Source organism: Eretmochelys imbricata, chromosome 13 (genome assembly GCF_965152235.1).
Source record: "Eretmochelys imbricata isolate rEreImb1 chromosome 13, rEreImb1.hap1, whole genome shotgun sequence".
NCBI classification, from domain to species: domain Eukaryota; kingdom Metazoa; phylum Chordata; order Testudines; family Cheloniidae; genus Eretmochelys; species Eretmochelys imbricata.
Window position 1 is genome coordinate 38,830,533 of NC_135584.1, and position 9,288 is coordinate 38,839,820.

Below are 9,288 nucleotides of genomic sequence, written 5' to 3' on the forward strand. Positions count from 1 at the left end.
AGCTCAGTGCAGAGAGAGAGGAAGAGAATGGGCTAGAACCAGGGAGAAGGTAGGTCCCCACTCTATGTGGGCAGGGCCGGGATCCCAGACCGGCAGCGGGCTGAGCCACTCAGCCTACTGCTGGTCTGCGGTCCCAGCGGCTGGCCCCACTCAGCCTGCTGCCGGCCTAGGTGAACAGAACCCCAGGCTGGCAGCGGGCTGAGCGGGCCGGTGGCGTAAGATCAGAATTTTAATTTCATTTTAAATGAAGCTTCTTAAAGCTTTTGAAAACCTTGTTTACTTTACATTTGACAAGAGTTTAGTTATAGAATATATAGACTTATAGAGAGAGACCTTCTAAACAAATGTTAAAATGTATTACTGGCATGTGAAACCTTAATTTAAAGTGAATAAATGAAGACTCGGCACGCCACTTCTGAAAGGTTGCTGACCCCTGATTTAGGGATACCTCTGGTTACGAGCAAAGCTTTGCAGAGGGCTCTGGGTGTCTTTCTGTGACCCTTACTTGGCTCACACACACACACACACAGAGACTAAGTCCTAGACAGCCACCTTTGTGGCTTTTCTGGCCTACCTGAAGGCATCAGAACTATTTGAAAATAAAGTTCAGATCCAGCACTCAACTCACCCAGTTCCAGAGCCTATAGTCAGTTCTCCACTGAAAACCCAATATGGAGATTTAAAAGGTCTTGTACCTTTTACATGGCACCTTGGGTTCGGAGGGAAACGGCCTGCGGTCCTCTAGTCCTGGATGGTATACGGTGGATCCTGGATGAGGCCCCAGATTGTTGTAGAAAATGAGTCACACCATCTGTTTGGTTCAAACAGTCTGAGGTCCTTTTATTTTGAATACAAGCATGCCGGGGGAAGGAGACAGAGATGGCCACACGCAGGTGCCACCCTGGTCTCTCTCTGTCCTGCCCCTATAATACCAGTCTTACATAGTTTTTTTACATTAAAGTTAAATGATACATTTCCTTAATTTTTTATCACTCAAGCATTGTTAATAAAGCCTCATAAGGAGCCAAAGTAAACAGTGTCATCATTAGCACTGTGCTGACGCACGTCGTTATTATCAAGATCTGTGGTTTGCTTGTGGCAGTGTTTTGTCTAGGGGCTTTAGCAGGTTTGGCGGGTGGGGAGGGGTTTCATATAATGGACAGCTAGGGACTTGAGCTCGGCTAGAGGTTGGCCTAGTTCATTATCTGGGTCAAAATACCACAGCCCCGCATATGCAAATGCTCTTAGTGCAAGCGAAGTCTTACAGGATGCCAGCCTGCAGGCCTCTTGAGTTACCGCTCTTGCCTACGCTGCATACAGTGCATAGATCTTGCACAGAGTGGGATGGGGTCAGCTTCAACAGCAAGGTTAACAGCAATTTCCCCCACACCTTCACCCAACGATACATCAATAGGTTTCCCTTCATTAAAACTTGACCATGAAGAACAGCTCAACACATGAGATTTTGACAGTTGGGGGGTTTTAAAACATTCATTAGCCCTAAGCCAGTTTCTGAACCCCTTATCACTAAATGCTGGGTCAGTGTGACCTTTGTTTTCTGCATCATTAGAGGAGAAGAAAAGGCAGTAAAAGCAAAATGCTGCATCCTTTGATGGGCTACAGTCTAACCACCTAGACTTTTCATACCAATCAGACTGAAAACTTCTTTGTTTATTCCCTATTTTACTTCTAGGAAACATGCTCAATCTAGGCTGATAAGAACCTCTAGATAATCGAGACTGGCATTCTAATCTATTTTTTGGAATATCCCAGACCGGGTCATCAGAGGGAATGTTTGATGGCTTTGAATAGGAGCGACACTGACCTGAGCTAAGGGACGAAGTCTGTTTCTGGTGGTCATTGCTCAGTTCATTGCACGCACTGGAACTGGTGGCGGCATTCTCTTCATGTAAGTTCTTAACCGAGGCGTCCAAGCTATTTGCACTACGATCAGCACGTTCATTATCATTCAGTTTGTCTGCTCCTTTTCTTCTCTTAACAATGAGCCGATCCATAGTTTAAAATTAAAAGGGGGTATCATACAGTTGAATTAAAACGGAAAGCCACGGGCTTGTGATGCTATTTCAGCAGCGTACACGTGACAGAGATTACAAACACTGTAGACACGGCGCTAGGCACACCTGATGCGGCCCTGTATATAGGTCAAAGAATTTTCTAGAAGAGTAGTCGGAGGGGGAGGGAGGACCAATGGTCATGTGACGCTGCAGTAGTGGGGACGCATGCGGTGAGAGAACATAGGCTTTCTAGAAATTTCTACCACATCTATACTATGCAATTTGGCGCTTATTGCATAATACAACAATCCCTACTTTAAAACTAAAAAAGTGTATCATGCGATTAAATTAAAACACAAAGACACTTTTTTTTGAGACATTAGGTCAGGGGTGGGCAAACTTTTTGGCCCGAGGGCCACGTCGGGGTTGCAAAATTGCATGGAGGGCGAGATAGGGAAGGCAGTGCCTCCCCAAACAGCCTGGCCCCTGTCCCCATCTGCCCCCTCCCACTTCCCATCCCCTGACTGCCCCCCTCAGAATCACTGATCCATCCAACCCCCCTATTCCTTTTCCCGATTACCCCCACCAGAGACCCCCCCACCCCTAACCACCCCCGCAAGATCCCACCCCCTATCTAAGCCCCCCTGCTCCTTGTACCCTGACCGCCCCCTCCAGAGACCCGCCACCCCCCGCCCCAACCACCACCACCCCTGGGATCCCACACCCTATCTAAGCACCCCCGCTCCCTGAATGCCGCCACACCTGACAGACCCTTGGGACTCCCCCACCTATACAAACCCCCCCCCATTTCCTGACTGTCCTGCCCCCCCGCCCCTGAACCTCCACCAAGGACAGGCCAAGGAATCCTTCGGCAGCTGCTTGGCCCTCTACTGTAGATGGACCACTTGCTCCTGGTGCCCCATTGGTTTCCAATGCCTGGGACTCTGTTCTCCTTCTCAGTGGACATTCTCGGCAAGTATGCCCTGTCCTTTCACAAGTGTAACAAATGTACCCTCCCTGCTTATCCTTTAGTGGGGTTCTTCAGGATCCTGGTCTCCATGGATACTTTGGCATTTTAGTGGAGGTTTTCCTTTCATCACCTCAGTCATCACTTTCAGATGTTGGACTGCCGGTTTTTGGACAGCTTCACTTAATCTTTCCAGTGTTAACTGTGTTTGGGGCAGGGTCTTTTCCCCAGCACTTGCATTCACTAGGCCCCCACTTCATTTACAGGACTTCGGCTTGGCCGTCTCTGCCACAGGAACTTCCTCTTCTTCCGACCACATAGTGACAGCCAGACTCAGTTAATGGAATTTCTTACTGGGCTCTTCCTTAAACCTCCTTTTAATGTCACGGTGGAAGGAATCATCCTGGAGCCCCAGCACCAACTGCTCTTTCAGAACCATATCTGGGTCTGGAACTTGTCGAGAGTCTCGCCCCTCCACTCTTCTCATTCTCTCCTGGAGCTCATATGCATATGCCCAGACAGTTTCACCAGGCTCCTGCTTGCTCTCAAATAACTCCTTTCGTCTGGGTCCAATAGGTACCTTTGTGACAGATTAAGTTACCAATCTGTCTGAGGCGTCAGGTGATCAGCTTGAGGCCGCAGGATCATTAGGCGAGGAGATGACGGAGGACACCAAGTGACTGAGTTTAAAGCTTTATTAATGAAATAAAGTAAAATAACAGCGGAGAGTGCTGGGGGTTCCCCACGTCACTCAGAGGAAGGAAGGAAGCATTAATGCCCCAGCCCTAATCCAATTTCATACTCATACATGCACTAACCGAGGCTGGCCAAGCCCGGGTGTAACGTACGAAGAAGCGGGGGGAGAGGTGGATGGGAATTGTGTCCTGTGCACAGGTTGTCCAGGGTCCACTGTTGATCTCCAGCTTGCTTCAGCTCTCAAGAAGGTTTTAAGTCCTGGGTTCTTCTGGGGGGTTTTGTCCAGGGACCTTTGTCCACCGTGCTCTTTGTATCAGTCCAAACCGGCCTTCCGAGGCTTCCTTGGCTTCCCCTAAATACATCAGGGCTTCAGGGTTGTTACGTTCCCATTCGCTCACGTTTGCATTCTCACTAGTTTTTGCAATCCCCTGCAGTCTTGTTCAGTTTACTGCTCTGTTCTCACAGCTGGTTGGGGTTGGAATCCAGGCCCCCATCTTTCTTGGCATCAGAGAGTCTGCTTGGGTGCATTGGCCTTGAGTGGCTGGAGTCAGCTTCTTTTCTTTGGACCTAGCTGGATCATCGAGTGAACGTGTTCCTTTCTCCCTTCCTCCCCTTTTGGCCTCTCGCAACCTGCAAAGGAATCTTTCACGCCACACTTACTCCTTCAACCCCTCCCAAAATCCTTTCCCATGCATATGCGTATATAGGCATCAGGGATATACAATGCTGGTGCTTACCCAGGAGACCTCATGGGGGGCAATTTTATCGTGCCTGGGACATTCCCATGAGGCTATTTTATTGTGACTGTGACACCTTATCTCCATACACTTCTAGGAGGAGTTCAAATACCTTTTCCACATCTTTCTTGTCTGCCATTGCCATGAGATTAACCGTGGCCTTGGCCCTGGCCCTTGAGGTGTTCCTCTATGAAGTCCATATGATCCTCTTCAGGTACTCTTAGCACACACGGACTTGCCTTCACAGACTTGACTCACTCCTCTACTGTAATGTCTCCTGGTCTTGTTGGGAAGCCACCAAACTCTGTGACTTTCTGCTCTCGTAGGACATAAATAGTAGGGGATTTCTTTGCTTCTGCCGCCTGATGATCTATTATGGCCTTAGCCAGTGATAAGGTTTCTCTCTGTTCTGTTCTAGCTTGTTGTAATGCCTCAGTTTGGTCTGATCATCTGTGCACAAGTTCAGCAAAGTGGGCCCATAGTTCTTCAATTCCAGCCATAGTCGGGTTCTTGACCAGGCCTGGACAGTACCGTCAGAACTCAGCCAGTAAACCAGTGGGGTGGATCCTGTGGATAGGATCCTGTTGGTGATGCCAATTACGTAAGCGAGGGAATGGTCCAGCTACTGTGGGGAAGTTTCCTGGCTTATACACTACCCAGGTGAAATGGGCTAGCGAAAGGATTTGAGTGCTCACTCCAACTACCTTTACCCCCTTAGCTCGGCCGCACTCTGATGGACCCAGGCAATTCCAGCTCACACAGAGGACGGGACCCCCCTTGCTGAGTTTACAATCTGAGTATAAATGGGAAGTGGAGTGGGAATGGAAATATAAACAGGAATATAAATATTAACCGTGCATAATAATCTTCCTTCACTGTTGCCTGAATCCTCCTCGACTCTCCCCTAAAAGAAAAACACCCAGACACGCCACTCTTGGCACAATAATATCAGGGAGACTTCACTGCAAAACTTAACTCTGTCCTAAGACTCTCCCCAAGCCCAGCTCCTCCCACCTGCACCCACAGGCGGGCCCCCAGACCTGGTCCAAAGCACGAGCCAGGCTTGCTCAGATCACGTTCCTAGTGTCATGGATCATTTCAATGTAGCCGGTCACTGCCGGGAAGGGAAGGGAAGGGAAGGGAAAGGGGCTTCCCTCCCAAATCTCTCCCAGCGTCATGGGAAATCTTCCGTCTCCAGCGGGGGGCCCAGCCCAATGGATTCCTGAGACAAGACTTCAGGCATCCCCCATCCCGGACACTGACCCCCTGACCGGACGTTGCATGGCCCTTATGTTTGCGGAACCGGGCTCCAGAGCTGAGTCCCCCCAATCCCCAATATCAGGTCAAAAAGAGAGACCCTCAGTTCCCATGCGAGGAAACACAGTCACTGCAGGGAGCTGTTCATTCCTCCCAGGGTCCGAAAGTGTCAGGAGGACCCCAGCGCCCTGTGCCCGGCGCTGCACAGACACACAGGACGGGGCACTCTGACTCCTGCAGCCGGAGCCCTGGGGCGAGTCAATCCGATCACTGACAGCAGGAGTGTGTGTCTCTTATAACGTGGGGCATGCAAATGAGGAGACAGTTTCCTGGTTAAATCTGTGCCTTCCTCTCCCCAGGCTGCACCGGAGACACAATCCGCAGCCCCCTGGCTCTGTGCAGTCACCAGCCAGTCCCCTGAGAACTTTCCCCTCCAGCACCAGGGAAAATGGGATTTTTGCTCCTTGTCATTGTCGCTCTAGCAGTTTTGGAAGGTATTTTCCTCCTCTGAAGACCTGGCAGAGTTAGAAGAATATTGTGTTCTCGCTGTTTTTATACCGATATTAATGGCCTGTCTTTATTCCCAGGTGTCCGGTCCCAGACGCTGGTGGAGTCCGGAGGGGGTGTGAAAAAACCCGGAGACTCTCTCCGCCTCTCCTGCAAAGCCTCCGGGTTCACCTTCAGCAGCTACGGGATGAGCTGGGTCCGCCAGGCTCCCGGGAAGGGACTGGAGTGGATCGCTTATATAAGCTATGATGGGGGTAGTATAGGCTACCTCGATGCAGTGAAAGGGCGATTCACCATCTCCAGGGATAACGGCAAGAGTGAGCTGTATCTGCAAATGACCGGCCTGAAGCCCGAGGACACCGCCCGCTATTACTGTGCGAGACACACAGTGACACCAAACCGGTTTGTGATCGCACAAAAACCCAGGCTGCGGAATCGCCCTTCTCCCGGCGGCCGCGCGGGGGCAGCAGCGACACCCCCCGCTTCGGGCTCGGGCAGGAGACCCGGCACCCGGGGGAACGGGACACAAACCTCCTGCCAGTTTAACCCTTCCGTTCCCGGGCAATGTGTCTCCCCTTCCTGCCCAGAGCCCCGCTGAGTGCAGAGACCCCCCGCTTCATCTGTGAACTCCGATGCGGAGTGAGTCCTGTTCTGAGTCGCTCTCCCCTCGCAGACCTGGCATGTTGGCTCCCCCGGCCCGTCTCAGTGTCAGACTCACAGGACAGCGTCTGTCAGTTCAAAGGGGACAAGCGCGTTGGGGTTTGCATCAGACCCAAGGGATGGAGCGAATTGCCACTGAGGCCAAATCCTCCGCTAGTGTAAAGTCACCGCAACTGCTTTCATTAGACTCGAGTTACTCCTGATTTACACTGGGGAGGCTGTGGCCCTTTCAGGAAACTGGGAAGTTTATAGAAAAGGAGGACTTGTGGCGCCTTAGAGACTAACCAATTTATCTGAGCATAAGCTTTCATGAGCTACAGCTCACTTCATCGGATGCATCGGATGAAGTGAGCTGTAGCTCACAAAAGCTTATGCTCAAATAAATTGGTTAGTCTCTAAGGTGCCACAAGTCCTCCTTTTCTTTTTGTGAATACAGACTAACACGGCTGCTACTTTGAAAGGAATCAATGACATCCAGTAATGGCAAAGTTCGTGGTTCAGGCTTGTAGCAGTGATGGAGTAATCTGCTGTTTTAAGTCAAGTCTCTGGAGAGCACCCACAGCCCGGATGGGTCCTTCAGTCCTTTGTTCAGAGCTTCCATTTGTAGCAAAGTCCCTCCAGAGGGAAGAAGCAGGACTGAAGACCAAATGGAGAAGATGCAGCTGCCTTTTATAGTCTTTCCATGCGGCCTGTGCTTCCTTTGTTTCAAACACAAGCCGGCCAGCACATGGCTGGGAAGCCTTTAGGGCTTGTCTACATACCCGCTGGATTGGTGGGCAGTGATCTATCCAGCGGGAGGTCTATTTATCGCATCTAGTATAATATAGATACGCGATAAATCCACCAGAAGGAAAAGCACAAGCGGAGTCAAGGGGAGAGTCTCAGCTGCCGAGTTACCGCAGTGAAGACACCGCGGAAAGTAGATCTGAGGTGATACAAACATATAAACAAGATCATCATATGTGGCAAATTCTAACATGTTTGCAGATATCTTACACGGCATATCTGGCTGTGACCAGTGTCCCAGTGGGGGACAGCTCTGGTCACTCCATTAGGGTGAATTGCAAAGAATGGGGCAGACAATCCCCATAAAGCGGGTAGATATTCCCAGGGCTGGTGCGACCACTAGGTGAACTAGGCGGTCACCTAGGGCGTCAAGATTTGGGGGCACCAAAAAGCGGTACCCCCCAATTTTTTTACAGTGTTTCATCCTGCTGTTCCCCCCCGCGCTTCCCCAAAGTGTCCCCCGGCCCCCACTTGCTGCCCCGGTGCGCTTTCCCAGCCCCAGAAGCGTCCCTGCGTCTCTCCTGCAGCCCCACACTGCCTCGGCTCTGCTCTGCTCCTGGCATCAACTGCTGCCGCAGGGTCCTAGCGCCCCATATCCACTAGGGCAGGGCAGGTTGCCCTTCCCCTGCCCTTCCCTCTCAGATCTTCCCTTTTCCGGCAGGACCCTCCACCAGCACAGGCCCCCCCCCACCCGCAGTCACCGCTCCTGCCCCACACTGGGCAAGGGTCACCCCCAGTGAGGCTACAGTGAGGGGCAGCAGCGGGGGAGGAGGCGCACATGTGATGGCAGCTGCCCCCTCCCAGCTCCCCCCACAGGGGGGACGAGGGGGCTTCCTGGACCTGAGAGGGACCCTAGGAGCATGTGCGTTGACAGTGGTACAGGGTGAGTGTGCTACCCGGGGGGGGGGGGTAACGTGGGGGCCCCTCCCACAGAACTCACTGCTGCCAGCAGAGAGAGGGCTGGGGGGAGTCCTCCGCTCTGGCCCCATCCTTGGGGCAGCCTGCCTGCACCCCAAACTCATCCCCAGCCCTGCCCCACCTTACAGCCTGCACCCCCAGCCAGAGCCCTCACCTCCCCACACCCCAACCCTCTGCCCCAGCTCCAAGCCTCTCCCACACCCCAAAGCCCTCATCCCCAACCCCAGCCAGAGCCCTCATCGCTCTGCACCCCAACCCTCTGCCCAGCTCCGAGCCTCTCCTACACCCCTAACCCCTCATCCCCAGCCTCACCCCACAGTCCTCACCCCTCCACCCCCATCCCCTTCCCACACACCCTCTCTGCTGCCAAACTTCCTCCCAGAGCCTGCATCCCAGCCCTTCACATGCACTCCCAGAGCCTGCACACCTCACCCCCTCCTGCACCCCCACCCCTTGTCCCAGCCCAGAGCCTACACCCAAACTCCATCCCAGAGCCTGCACCCCTCATCCTCTCCTGCACCCCCACCCTCTGCCCCAGCCTGGAGCCTGCACCCAGCACCCAAACTCCCTCCCAGAGCCTACACCCCAATCTCCTGCCCCAACCCAGAGTCTGCATCCCAGACCTCCTCCCTCCATCCAAACTCCCTCCCAGAGCTTTAGGCAGAGTTTGCAGGGGCAGGTTTTAGGACCCACCAAAATTTCTACAAACCTGCCACCCCTGCCATTATCTGGGTTTTAAGCCCTG

At 52.5% G+C, this 9,288-nt stretch overlaps 1 pseudogene; it reads left to right on the forward strand.

Annotated features, from left to right (window-relative positions):
* The first annotated feature begins 6,041 nt into the window (after window positions 1-6,041).
* Window positions 6,042-9,288, forward strand: part of LOC144273255 (Ig heavy chain C region, membrane-bound form-like) — a 33,044-nt pseudogene continuing 29,797 nt past the window's right edge.